General features: G+C 39.0%; 1 non-coding gene across 1 annotated transcript; it reads right to left on the bottom strand.

Moving 5' to 3' along the window:
- Positions 1-6,157: 6,157 nt before the first annotated feature.
- LOC141625961 (small nucleolar RNA R71) lies at positions 6,158-6,264 on the bottom strand. Its single transcript, XR_012535700.1, has one exon. It is a non-coding gene; the product is annotated as a small nucleolar RNA R71 (small nucleolar RNA).
- Positions 6,265-14,964: the final 8,700 nt, after the last annotated feature.

Below are 14,964 nucleotides of genomic sequence, written 5' to 3'. Positions count from 1 at the left end.
TTGGCCGAGACAAACAAAGGGTCAAAAACGAGGAGCGAAGTTAGAAATTCGTCTTATTTATGCCCTACCTTGAACACGAGGATATGTAAATGAGACGGGGGTGTACGACCGACTGATGTAGCGGTTTCTTTTCCCATCTCAAGTCAACGCGGGTGTTCATGGTGGTACTTTAACTCATACTCGGACTAAACTAGTTTCATAGTTAATTTAAACGATAAATAAAAAGCGATAAACAAACAAAAACAAACTATAAAAGAACAAACATAAAAACGAAATAAAAAAGGAGAAAGAGGAGGATTTGATGCACCCTCAACCTACATGTATCGTTGACACCGTCTTGGGTCGTAATCGATGGTAGATTTTATCTCGAGAGGCCGTCGTCGACGAAGAAACAAAGCAAACACGCGTTTTTATCGAATCTGGACAGCAACTTTCAAACAGCGATTTTTCCCTCGTTTCACGATGAAAATTCGATTTAAAAGATGTTTTGAAAACTAGAAAGAGAGGAGAACAGAGATCTTTAAGCAACCCCTGCTCGTTTTGAGTTATTGGGCACGAAAAACGAGCACAAACAGAACTGGACAGACAGGAACAAACCGCGAAAACAGAGTGTATAACACTTTGTTTTTCGAGGGATTTCGTGTACTCTCAAGGGCCATTTGGCTCGTAAATATTTGTCTAATGTGTAGATGGATGTTATGTGGTTAATTAGGAACAAGAAAATCGAGTTTTGATGGAGGTTTGAGGGAGGAACGAATTGTTTTTCGAGGAGGACACACAAACAGTTTCAGTTTGTATGTCGGTTTTGTGGAGGGTTTTTGAGAGGCAATTAGGGTTTGTTTCTGAGGTTTAAAGCTTGTGAGTGATGGTAGGATGTATGGAGAACTTAGAGGAATGAATTTATGGTGAAGGGTGGGTATTTATAAGGAGTTAAAATAGGGTAAAAGGGGGGAGAGAGGCAGACGGGCCTGTTCGCGCATAGCTGCTGTCCAGCAGCTTTGGTGAGGGTTTGAGAGGCTTTGTGAGGGGTTTTCTTGGTGGTTAAGCTAAGGTAATATGGGTAGGATACTAGGGTATGGGTTAGGGTTAATGGGCACTGGTTTTGGTAGTGTTTGGAGCGGGTTTTGGACTCGGGATTTGAGCTGCAAAACAGGGGGCTGCTCGTGCTTTTGTGCGGGCTGTTGGGGGGTGTTTGGGGCATGATTTGGGCCGTGGTTATGGGGTTCGAACTGGGGTTGGATGGGTAGAGGCTTAGGTTGGTTAGTGTACTCGATATTCGTGCCAACTCGTAAAGAAAACGGGCTTAAAAACCGAGCTATAATCGAGCTCCAAAACACGTGTTTAAAACGAGTTTTTTTCGATTTTTAAATCGATTTTTCAAATCGATTAACACATTAAAATAAATGATTTTTCAAATCAAATATACTCATAAAATGATTTTTCAAATCAAATATTTATTTTATTTTCAATAAAATAAATTTGAGAAAATAAATTCTAAAAAGCTTTAATTTAAATATCATTTAAAAATGAATTCACTTTAAAAAACATTAATTTAAATATCATTTAAAATAATAAAATACTTCATCGACGACGCCCATTCTACATCGTAAAACGAGCTCCAAATAATGACAATGACAACTAAATAAATACATGTGTCCTATCATCATCGGGTGTTTGTCGGGTTCTCTATAAATTCCAATATCGACGGATACGGGTATCTACACTACATTCACTTTTTGGCAATATGATAATGAGTCATTTGATAAATATGTTGCAAGATTCGAAGATTATATGACTCATACTTGGCATCATTGTTTTACTCTTTCAAATTATGAAGCATGTTGTGTTGTTTATAATGGCATGAACCTTGAAACCCGCAACTTGGAATTTCACTTGAGTGGTGGTTGGATATGTGAGATGAGTTGTGAGGAATTTTGGGAATTTGTTGAGTTCATGACCATCCATTATCTTAAGCAAATTGTACATGACATCTTTGAGAATGCCAAGGAAGGTATGGAAGCGATAAAAACCACATTTCAAAAATTCACTGAGGAAAACTATGATGAAAATGAGATTTGTGAGAATGAGAAACCTTCCTATAACCTTGAGCCAACCTACTATGCTCACAAATTTGCCCCTCCTTGGGAAGATAGAGTGTTGGATGAAGAGAGTGATGATGAGGAGGAGTACATTCTTGATTGTGAAACCAATGCTTTGATGCCGTCACCTTACTCTCCTTGTGTACCAACGAACCCAACTTCCATGGAATTTGATGTTAATGGGCAAAGTGAGAGTGATATGGATGTGAACTTGAGTGAAAACTCACCCTTTGAGGATGACGTTTTAGAGGGAGACAATTGTGTTGAACTTGGTGAGCCTTGTTATGACCACCCCTTTGATAATGGTCCTTGTTGGGATGAAGAATATGAGGACATTTGGGAACCCCAAATAGAGACCCTTAAAATCGCCTTAGATGATAATGAGAGTACTTGTCTTAAATATGGTGATTTTGAGTATTTGGAGGATAAGTTGAGTGAATTGCCAACCAACTACCTATTTCATGTTCCTACCATCCATCACATCTCTTATGATTTTTGTCATAGCATTCTTGACATGCGTGTTCGGTCTTTTAATTGGGAATTATTTCATTGCATAATCTTGTGTTGTTATCCATGTCTATTTATATCTCACTCCCAATAATTTGACCGACTTCTACGTGCTTTGAGTGCTAGTAATAATTTTCTATGAAATTGTTAATTGACAATCTTTGTTTGATGGAGTTCCTCAATAACCATTAATTTGTATATATGCATTTAGTGTAATTTTGCATTCATTCATTCATTTAATAAATTGAATGAGAGATGAAAGGGAGGGATCTCATATTTTAATTGAGCTTTTTGAAGGAATTAATGAAAATGAGAAGATGGAAAATGTAAAGAAATGAAGAAAATGGAGAATTTGGGCTTGTGAGCACCTTTGTTGTCATTAAAAAGGTGTTGGGTCGAAATTTTTTGAAATCTGCGCATCCCGATCCAATCCGTGCAAATTGAAAGACAAGGAAAACAAGAAAAAGCTCTCTGACCAAGAATCTGCGCGGATTCTGAAGAAAACGCGCATCCCAGCTCCCAACCGCACGGGTTCAGCTTAACCCGAGCGTGTCCACTGCCAACCCGAGCGGGTTCAACTGCAGTTTGCAGAAATTGCTCAGGAATCCGGGCAGATCACTTCTAACCCACCCGTGTTCAGCTTTTAACCCGTGTATGATCCATTTTTCAGCCACAACATTCCTCTACACTCAAATCTCACCTAGCATCTTCATTTTCTACCTTCAAGATCAACCCCAACTCATAAAAATTACTCAAATAACCATCAAATCCAACCAAATTACCATCAAATTACTATAAAAATCATTCTAATCTATTTCTACACAATAAAAACCAACTTTCCAACTTTCTACATACTCAAAATCACCCATTTTCATCATTTTAAAAATTGGAGCTCCAAAAATCCGTGAGCTACAATTGTTTTTCGGGTTTTATTTTTGCCTTCTAGCTTCACTTCAATGCTTCTAGTGTTCTAGTAAGGCATTTTCAAGGTTGTTTGACTCTTATTTATGGAGATTTGAAGCATTCTTGAGTAGTGATACTTGGTGGATTTCAAGACTACAACAATGAGTTTTTGGGGGCAAGATTAATGATGTGACCATAATTGGCGCATATTTAGCCCCCGAATTACCATTGTTTCCATGCTTTTTAGTGCCTATTTGGGTCATTTCTTATCTTTAGTTCTTTGTTTTGCATATTCTTTGAGATTTTGATCCCTTGGTAGGAAAGGAGTAAGAATCTTGCATTTTCATGGCAAAACGAGGCTAAATTGATCGTATTCAATGACCAAGCATCTAGGAGAGACAAGACTAGAAGGCCTTTGTACATAGCATAGTAGAAGAGCATTGTTGAGAAAGGATCCTTGAGTCCCCAAGGAAATCCCCAAGGAATTCATGAAGAAAAGGGAAGAAAAGAAGAAGAATTGACGCTGCCAGACAATCCGAACGGATTGTATACAATCCGCCCGTCCGTCCAGCCCAATCCGAGCGTCCCTCAAAGGAATCCGCTCGGATTCCCCTCGCCAATCCGAGCGTCTTGCCCAAGGATCCGCTCGGATTCTCACCAGATCCGGCCGTCCCGACTCCCATCCGCACGGATTTCATGACAAAGACGTTTTCATTCTTCAAGCTACGATAAGAGAAGCCCTTCTCTCGTAGAATACCGGAGTCTCCTTGCTCAACTTAAAAAGTGTAATTACTAGTTTAGCCCTTAGTTAACCCTAATGCATCCTCCCTAATTTTCACTATAAATACCCCATTAGTCTAATTAGAGGAGCATGTTCTTCTTATCAATAATTAGTGTAGTTAATATCAATCAAATCTCTCTTCAATATTGTAATCAAGTATTAATCAAGTTTTAATCCAAGTTTTAGTTCTTTAATCTCTCTCTTGTTCTTCCTTTATTTTGGGTAATTGAAGATTATTTGGGTTATTATTGGGAGATTGACAACCTCTCAATCTAGGATTCAAGTACTTCTATTATTCTTGCTTTATTATTGGAATCATTAGTAGGTATAATCTCTTAATCCCTTTTTAATTATTGCTAATTACTTTCATTTATTCATCATGTTTCATTATGTTAGTATGATTGACAACCTTTCTAGCATGATCAATATGATAATGAGTGAGTAGTCTCTTAGCTAGGGTTTAATGGGTGATTAGGGGAAACCAACATGGGGAATGATTCATGCTTAAATCAATATGCTTTCATATCTTATTTGCTTGCTTGTTTTGATCTTAATACATGCACATGTTATATTTGATGAAATGCTAAGCCTATGAATCCTTGCATTTACTATCATCTTCTATCCTTTCAACTTGACTTGTAAGACATAACCCAACTCGAGTCTTGTTAGACCATGCATGTGTTGAGTAGGAAAGATTAAGTCGACTTGTAGGTGTTGTACAATCTAATCGATTCGGCTCCGGGACCCAAACTTTCCTAGGATTGTAAGACATAACCCAACTCAATCCATCACAACAATAATTGCTTGCTTATAATTTGAGAACATGTTTGTATGATCATATCCCATGATTCCCCTATGAACCCATGACACCCTAGTGCCTTTAATCAATTGTTTACACCCCTTATTTTATTCATCTTGCTAGTTTATTTTCATTGCTATTTTAGTTTAGTAACCTTCTACATCAACCCAATTTGTGACACCCCTTAGACACTACTAGTTACAATAGAATTCTCATTTCAATACCCGTCCCTTGGGATCCGACCTTTACTTGCCTCTTTACTAATTGTAGAGTTGTTTGTGAAGTATAAATTGTGTTTTGTATCGACCATTGACCAACGACCACATATGCTTAATTGTGCACACGAAATGGCCTCGATCAAAAATGGAGCCGTTGCCGGGACGGTGTTTAATTGATTTAAGATTTCTTTTATTGTTATTAGTTGTGTCTTTTTCACCTTGGGGAAGTAAAACTCCTCAAGGTTTGTTCTAATTGTTTTCAAGTTGTTTGATATTTTGCATGTCTAGAAGGTTACAAAGAGATTTGTTACCTTTTGACCGTGAAATCGAAAGAACCTTGACGAATAATAGGAGACTTGTTAGGAGGAATTTGGGAGGTGTTGGTGAAGTTGTTCAACCCACTAGTGAGTTTGTCAATCCTTTCGCAATAGAAGGAGAAGAAAACCCATTAAACAATACCACACAAAATCCACCTACAATGCCTAAATTCTCGTCACACTCTATACCCACCGAGGAGGATCTACCAAATGGTACTCCTACCCCGCAACATCTCACCGGTAATTTTATTGCCAAGTCCGCCTTCATCCAACTAGTTGAGAGGAGCCAATTCGGGGGAATGCCTAGTGAGGACCCTCATTCTCATATGGAAACCTTTTGCGATTATTGTGAAGCTATCTCTCAAACGGGCATGACTCAAGACCAAATAAGATGGGTCTTATTTCCTTTTTCGTTTATCGGCACCGCAAAGCAATGGTTGAAGGGCCTTGATAAGGCCACCCTTGGAATAGATTCTTGGAAGAAGTTAGCTCTAGCTTTCTACAAAAAATTCTACCCACCGGAAAAGACTAACATGCTAAGAGCTCAAATTACGGGTTTTAAGCAAAGGGATGAAGAATCTTTGTATGAAGCTTGGGAGCGGTTCAAAGGTATTTGTCGCTCATGTCCTCACCATGGACTTAGCGAATGGTTTTTAGTGCAACAATTTTGGAATGGTTTATATGAAGATTCAAGGAACATTCTCAATATGGGATCAAATGGAATGTTCACCGAAGTTGATGACAATCAAACATGGAACAAGATTGAGGAAATGGCGGTCCATAATTCACAATATAGTAGACCTCGCAAGGCTACTAGAGGAGGAAAGTATGAAGTGGACTCCGTTACTCAATTGGGTGCTCAACTTAGTGCTCACATTGACACAATCAACTTGAAGTTTGAACAAGCTATGGGTAGACTTGAGGAAAACTCAAAAACATCAAAGCATCATGTCAATGCCATGACGGCATCCTCATCAATCCCAAGTGGGATATGTGAGAATTGTGGAACCTTGGGTCATGACTCAAGTGAATGTAGGGGAACAACCGAACAAGTTAATGCTTTCCAAGCTTACAAAAGTGGTACCCCTTATTCAAATTTTTACAATGAAAACACCAAGTTCCATCCAAATCTCTCATACAAAAGCCAAAATGTTCAAAACCCTCAAACAACATACACTCCACCACCCATGAGAAATCAAAATCAAAGACCCTTTTACAATCAAAACCAAGGCTACCAAAATCAAAATCCATACAATCACCACAATGACCAAGGTTTTGATGTCCAAAAAGCGGTCCTCCAAATGCAAAAGAATCAACAAGAATTTTTCACTCAAATGCAAAAAGATAGCCAAGCAAAAGACACCACCATCAACAACATTCTAGCTCACACCAAGATGTTGGAAACACAATTGATTCAACTAGCATCTTCAAGCTCACAAAGACAAAAGGGGCAATTACCACCTCAAAGTAATCCCCTAGACATGAAACGGTTAGTGCCATTCACTTGAGAAGTGGTACAAGATATGAAGCAATCAAGGAGCAAGTTGAGAATGAAGTTGTGAAAGCTAGTGAAAAGGAAGAAATTGTGCAAAGTCCCAAAGAAGGGGAATCATCAAAAGAAGAAAGTTCAAAGAAAAATGAAGACAAGGCCAAAGAAAAGGAGCCCATTGTGATTAGACTTCCTTTTCCAAGTCGTCAAGCCAAGCCCAAATTTGATGATCAACTTGGAAAGTTCATGGAAATTGTGAAGAACTTAGAAGTCTCAATTCCTTTCACGGAATTAATTAATCACGTTCCGGCCTATGCAAACTACATGAAAGATATCCTCACAAAGAAGAAGTCGATCCGGAAACTTGAGACTATCGCCTTCACTAAGGTGAGTAGTGCAATACTTCAAGGGAGTTCACCTCCAAAGTTAAAGGATCCGGGAAGCTTCTCAATACCGTGTACCATTGGCGACACGACGATCAACAAAGCCTTATGTGATCTAGGGGCTAGTGTGAGTGTCATGCCGTACTCGGTAAGTAAAAGGTTGGGAATGGGAGAGCTTAAATGCACCAATATCACTCTTCAAATGGCCGATAGATCGACGAAGACACCATTAGGGATATGGGAAGATGTCCCCGTGCGAATTGGGAAGTTTTTCATCCCTGTAGAGACTTTGTCATTGTTGATATGGAGGAAGATTCCAACATTCCAATCATCTTAGGAAGACCTTTCCTACACACCGCGGGTGCGGTGATTGATGTGAAACATGGAGAGCTCACTCTAGAAGTGGGAGATGAAAGCATAACTTTTAATCTTGACAAGACCATGAGAGCTCCTCGTTTGCATGAGCCATGTTTCATGATTGACCATTATAGCCGAAAAGATGAAAGGAAGAAATCGGAACTCCAATGGAGGAAGAAAGTTGAAGATGCTCCATTCAAAGAGCAAGTGAATTGTGATAAGAAGAGCTTGCAAAGCTCATCAAAATCAACCAAGGAAGAAGAAGATGGCCTCATTGGCCAAGAGAAGAAATTGGGAGAGTTGTCTCCATCTAAGCAAGAGATTTTCAATGATCAACTCAATGAAGTTTGTGGTCTTTGGGACGACGAATTTGAAGGGATCTTTAATCCCTACATTGGGCATGCCATCGATCATGATCAACAACAAGGGCCACGGTCTATTGAGGACCTCTACCATAACAATGAACAAGCTTTTGATTACTTCTTCAAGGTGTTGAGCAACATCAACAACACCTTGAACATGCCCCCTTGACATCTCATCAAGAATGAGAGTTTGGTGGAGTCCTCCCTAAACCACCACTTGTAAATATTTCTAACTCCCTAACTTACTTTTCAATTTTTGTATTGCATTTTTGTCATTTTTGGATTTTATTTACTTTGATCAACATAATTGTCATGAAAAGAGAGAAGTGAGGGAGGGATTAACAATTTTAATTGATGTGTAGTGCTTTACCTTAGTGTGGGGATGGCAATTGCCTAGGCTATTCATGCCTTAGTAGTGCCCCCACAATGAAGAACACAAGATTTGAAAGAAAGAAAGAAAGAATGATAAGGGAATGCGTTTGTGCACGGATGGAACTGAATCCGTGTACACAAGGACCAATCCGAGCGGATTCCTGAGAATCCGCCCGTCTGAAGAAGATCCGAGCGTCCTGCTGAGAAGACGCCTGTCTCATAGAATCCGTCCGTCTTTTGGAGAAGACGCCCGTCTTGCAGCTGAAGAAAAACAAAGAAAAATCTCTGGACTAGAATCCGTCCGTCCTGCACGAAATCCGCCCGTCCCATCACAGAAGAATCCGAGCGGATTCCCCAGAATCCGCCCGTCTCTAGGCGGGATTTTGAAAATTTTGAAGCTGTAGAATCCGCACGGATTGTCCCTACGTCTTGAAAAATCTCGACTTCTTTATAACCCATCCCACCTTCATTCATTCATTCATTCATTCATTCATAAACACTACCCACAACATCAAAACCCTCATCCTCTCCATCTCATAAACAAAAACCCTCAACAAAATCCACCAAAATCAAATCAAACCATCCTTCAAACAACAAATCAATCACTCCATCTTCAACAACAATCAAAACCAAGAACAAAATCTTCACCCTTTGAGTCGATTTTTGTTCTCATAAAGGCAATGCCTTTCACCTTCAAATCGATTTGGGCATTCTACAAATTGAAGATTTTTGACTCTTTACTTGGTTAGTTCATCAAATGGCAAGAACAAAGGGAGCAACAAAGGCAACAAAGGCACCAAAAGCAAAGGCTCTCTCTCAAAGGCAAAAAGCTCTACAAGCAAAGAAAGCTTTGGCAATGGTGGTATCAACACCAAACTTGGAAGTGCAACAACAACAAATTTCTATGGAAGCATCACCTTCTACTCCTAATCGATCAACTCTTGCATTATCCTGGAGGTAACTTTCATTTCCGATACCCATAGAAATACATTTGTCAAGTTTGCTATGAAACAAATTCAATCCACCAAATTCATATGTAAAGATGCTTTGGAGAAATTGGGTGTTCTTGAACAAACAAAAGCCTTTTTCAATGCCATGGGTTTGAAGAAATTGTTTGAAATGAAGGAAGTAACATACCCCTCCCTTGTCTTGGAATTCTTAAGTTCTTTAAAAGTGACAAAAGTTGAGAATAGGGAAAATATTGAGTTTCGTCTAGCTAACACTAGTAGACGCATTACCTTTCCGGAATTGGGTGAAATTTTGGGTCTTAGCGATGAACAGAAATATCATAAGCAATATGGGAAGTATGACCCCGAGCCTCTTTGGGAGGCAATCTCCGGGAAGAAATTTGAAGATTTTCATGCTTGTCGTGCTCTTTTGGTCCATCATCCGGGCATAAGAGTATGGCACAAAGTTGTGGGAAATACCATAATTGCTAGGAAAGACACCAATCATTTCACCAGACTCGATTTTATTCTCCTTGAATCAACTTTGAATATTGGAAGAATTCACACCAAGCCTTACAATTCTTTGAGGCTATTGGTTGATAGATGGCTTCATGTTGATAGTGGGAAGAAGGGTACAACCGTTATTGTTAATGGCGGCCTAGTCACGGTCCTAGCCAAGCACTTTGATCCTAATTTCAATAAGGATAACAAGTACAAGGCAAAGGAAGGTGGCCATCTTATTGATATGTCCATCATGATTAACAAGTTTAAGTGGGTTGCTCACAATCCCCTTGACACCAAGTATGGGTGGCTTACTAGTGAGGCTCGATCATTCACTTTACCCGCAAAGATTTGCCGTCTTAGTGTCCACCGGACCAACTATTTACTTCGCCTATCCGAAGAAGCCGAGTACATCATTCAACAACAAAAGGGTGATCATGAAACTCCCTCCTCTTCCATTGTTATACCGCCTTACCCCTTTGTGTATGAAGAGTTCAAACCGCAAGGAATTGAAATTGGAAAAGACTATGTAACTCTTCTTATGCAAGCCATGCACAAGCAAGCTTATGATGATCGGAAGAATGCTTATTTGGCTCAATATCCTCCCCTCTTACATCTAGCTAGGCAAGGACTCCTTGATCCATCTTGTCCTTTGCCTAGTTGGGCGGATAGAGAAGCCTTATTTCCGGGTGCATCTAGGGACGTGGTGGAAGACAATGAGGTTGTTGGAAATGGTGAAGAGATTGATGATAATATTGAGGAAGAAGCAAGTGGAGATGAAGAAAGAGATGGTGAAGATAATGATGAGCAAGATGATGGAGAAAGTGATGAAGAAAGTGCCAAGGAAAGTGGCAATGTGACCACTTCTCATGAGGGAAGTGATGATGATAATAGCATGATGGAAGACTAGCCTTGGAGATTCCTACTCTCCCACGGTTTGTCTATATCTCTTTGTATTCTATTTCATTTTGATCATTGTTGGTTTAGTCCTAGCAACATCAAAGGACTCACACCTCGGTACCATTGAGGTGTTCTTTATTGTTCCCATTTTTGAAAATCCAAAATGACAATCTAGTTTCATGCATAGCATAGTGTGTGCATGAACTATACCCATGCTTTGACATTAGCAATAGTGTCTTATTTGGTTTGGGGAAGTTAATGCATACACAACGGGAGGTAATCTAAATTATCCTCTCCGTCATAACAAAAACCATGCATCATGTAGTCTAGCTTAGTGTAGAATTGCATTTAGTATAGAAATCATGCATCATCTTTGCATAATTTCCATCATTTTGGCCATTGAGGACAATGCCCATATTAGTGTGGGGATGGGAATTCTAACACTTAACTTTTATTCAAAAACCATAAAAATTGAAAAATTTCAAAAAAATCATAAAAATTTGAAAAATTGAAAAACCAAAAACAAGTTCATTTCCTTTGTATATATTGTCTTGTATATATTGTGTTTGTTTATCCTTGTTCACTTTGATTGACTACGCCACATCCGAGACATGAGGATATTGAAGACCGCATGGTATGATCTTTCCAATCTCCTTTTTCCTCTTTATGTTAATGACTATGTGGCTTTATTTTGATTGATGCGGTAAAAACAATGTGAACTTAGGACTTGCATTTAGTTTATTTGGCATATTAGTTGGTAGAATCATTTGCATTAGGATGTGTATATGTTAGTTGCATCATGGCATGTAGTTTGCATGTTAGAAAAATTTTGCGAAACCGTCTATTTGGGAAGCTTGACAAGTGTATATAGGCCCTAGTAGATGCTTTTTATTCTTAAGACTTTGCTTGTTAGAATGCTTGTAAAACACCCTAGGATGTGTCATGCTAGTATCCTTTGACCCATGGTTTAAGGCCTAGTCAAGAGTACCTTGTGGTGTGATAACTCCTTGGCTACCGTTTATTCCAAGGTGACCCTTGAAACCATGCATACTTCTATCATTCATCCATGTTCTACCACATTTTTGTCATCAAAGGGAATGGGCACAAAAAGAAATCAATTTGAGTTTAATGAAATGAAAAGTGAAAGAAAGTTTGCAAAAATGCATCAAATGAAAAGAGGAGCAAAAAATAGAACTCCTAAGCTTCAAATACAAGGCACCCTCGTTACTAATTGGGGTGACTTTGAAAATGTTCAAAAAGAAATGCAAAAAGTTGTCAAGTATTGAAATGCCAAAAATCAAAAGAAATGGCAAGAAAGTGTTCTCAAATGTCAAATGCCAATGAAATTGGGGGGAAAAACAAAAATGAAAGCAAACTCCCAAAATGAAACTCAAATATCTATTGATCCCTTTATCCATCGTATCCATTTTTGTGCATGGTAGAGAGGGGACGACCCTTCTTCTTGTCTAGGCAAGAGGGGGAATTCCGCGATCCTCCAGTGTTTCTAACACCATAGGGAGTCTACTCTTGACAAAAGCATTTAACGATTGAGGACAAAGGTACCCTAGCTTGACACCTTTTGGAGGTGATTTATTGGTATCCTTCTAGGCTTAGTAGTTTGAACAAATTGCATCTATGAAGGATTGTGTACCCTTGAATTGCTTCCCTAGTAGATAATTTCCGCCACTTAGATGAGGAAAGTGGCTATCCTTTTGTAGATGCATCCATTACTTGATTTTGTGTGCTTAATGTTTGGATGTGTCGCCATTTTGGCAAGACCCACCTTGCCTTGCAAGAAGGCATCCTACCTCATGGTTGTCTTGTTGTGAGTTGAAGGGGCGGAGTGAGACCCGCTAATTGTCTCATATCGGCTATTATTATTAGGTTAGGTTAGTATTGGTCCTAGTCTTTGTCACCTCTTTACTCGGGACGAGCAAAGGTTCGGTTTGGGGATATTTGATGTGACCATAATTGGCGCATATTTAGCCCCCGAATTACCATTGTTTCCATGCTTTTTAGTGCCTATTTGGGTCATTTCTTATCTTTAGTTCTTTGTTTTGCATATTCTTTGAGATTTTGATCCCTTGGTAGGAAAGGAGTAAGAATCTTGCATTTTCATGGCAAAACGAGGCTAAATTGATCGTATTCAATGACCAAGCATCAAGGAGAGACAAGACTAGAAGGCCTTTGTACATAGCATAGTAGAAGAGCATTGTTGAGAAAGGATCCTTGAGTCCCCAAGGAAATCCCCAAGGAATTCATGAAGAAAAGGGAAGAAAAGAAGAAGAATTGACGCTGCCAGACAATCCGAACGGATTGTATACATTCCGCCCGTCCGTCCAGCCCAATCCGAGGGTCCCTCAAAGGAATCCGCTCGGATTCCCCCTCGCCAATCCGAGCATCTTGCCCAAGGATCCGCTCGGATTCTCACCTGATCCGCCGTCCCGACTCCCATCCGCACGGATTTCAAAGATGACAAAGACGTTTTCATTCTTCAAGCTACGATTAGAGAAGCCCTTCTCTCGAAAAATACCGAGTCTCCTTGCTCAACTTAAAAAGTGTAATTACTAGTTTAGCCCTTAGTTAACCCTAATGCATCCTCCCTAATTTTCACTATAAATACCCCATTAGTCTAATTAGAGGAGCATGTTCTTCTTATCAATAATTAGTGTAGTTAATATCAATCAAATCTCTCTTCAATATTGTAATCAAGTATTAATCAAGTTTTAATCCAAGTTTTAGTTCTTTAATCTCTCTCTTGTTCTTCCTTTATTTTGGGTAATTGAAGATTATTTGGGTTATTATTGGGAGATTGACAACCTCTCAATCTAGGATTCAAGTACTTCTATTATTCTTGCTTTATTATTGGAATCATTAGTAGGTATAATCTCTTAATCCCTTTTTAATTATTGCTAATTACTTTCATTTATTCATCATGTTTCATTATGTTAGTATGATTGACAACCTTTCTAGCATGATCAATATGATAATGAGTGAGTAGTCTCTTAGCTAGGGTTTAATGGGTGATTAGGGGAAACCAACATGGGGAATGATTCATGCTTAAATCAATATGCTTTCATATCTTATTTGCTTGCTTGTTTTGATCTTAATACATGCACATGTTATATTTGATGAAATGCTAAGCCTATGAATCCTTGCATTTACTATCATCTTCTATCCTTTCAACTTGACTTGTAAGACATAACCCAACTCGAGTCTTGTTAGACCATGCATGTGTTGAGTAGGAAAGATTAAGTCGACTTGTAGGTGTTCTACAATCTAATCGATTCGGCTCCGGGACCCAAACTTTCCTAGGATTGTAAGACATAACCCAACTCAATCCATCACAACAATAATTGCTTGCTTATAATTTGAGAACATGTTTGTATGATCATATCCCATGATTCCCCTATGAACCCATGACACCCTAGTGCCTTTAATCAATTGTTTACACCCCTTATTTTATTCATCTTGCTAGTTTATTTTCATTGCTATTTTAGTTTAGTAACCTTCTACATCAACCCAATTTGTGACACCCCTTAGACACTACTAGTTACAATAGAATTCTCATTTCAATACCCGTCCCTTGGGATCCGACCTTTACTTGCCTCTTTACTAATTGTAGAGTTGTTTGTGAAGTATAAATTGTGTTTTGTATCAACCATTGACCAACGACCACATATGCTTAATTGTGAACACGAAATGGCCTCGATCAAGTTAGACTACTACTACTAAGGGGTCAAAGAGGAGAAAAGAAACTAATTCTAATGCTCCACCGGAGTTCCAAATGCAAGAAGAGAAGCTAGTACTGGAGGTAGAGCAACTTGATGATTTCCCGGAGGTAGTATTCATCAAAAATGAGCGTCGGAGGCGATTTGTGAAACTACTAGGTAAGGAATTCGAGCCTACTCACTTCATTTGTCGGCAAATTATGGATAAACTTGGTATTGAAGGACAAACCGAGTCCTTATTTATAGGAATGGGTCTTGAGACTTTATTTAATATGCATGAGGAAACATATCTTAGCCT

This window comes from Silene latifolia, chromosome X (genome assembly GCF_048544455.1).
Source record: "Silene latifolia isolate original U9 population chromosome X, ASM4854445v1, whole genome shotgun sequence".
Lineage (NCBI taxonomy): Eukaryota > Viridiplantae > Streptophyta > Magnoliopsida > Caryophyllales > Caryophyllaceae > Silene > Silene latifolia.
Note: the sequence above shows the minus strand (reverse complement) of the source record. Positions and strands in the feature narration are given on the sequence as shown.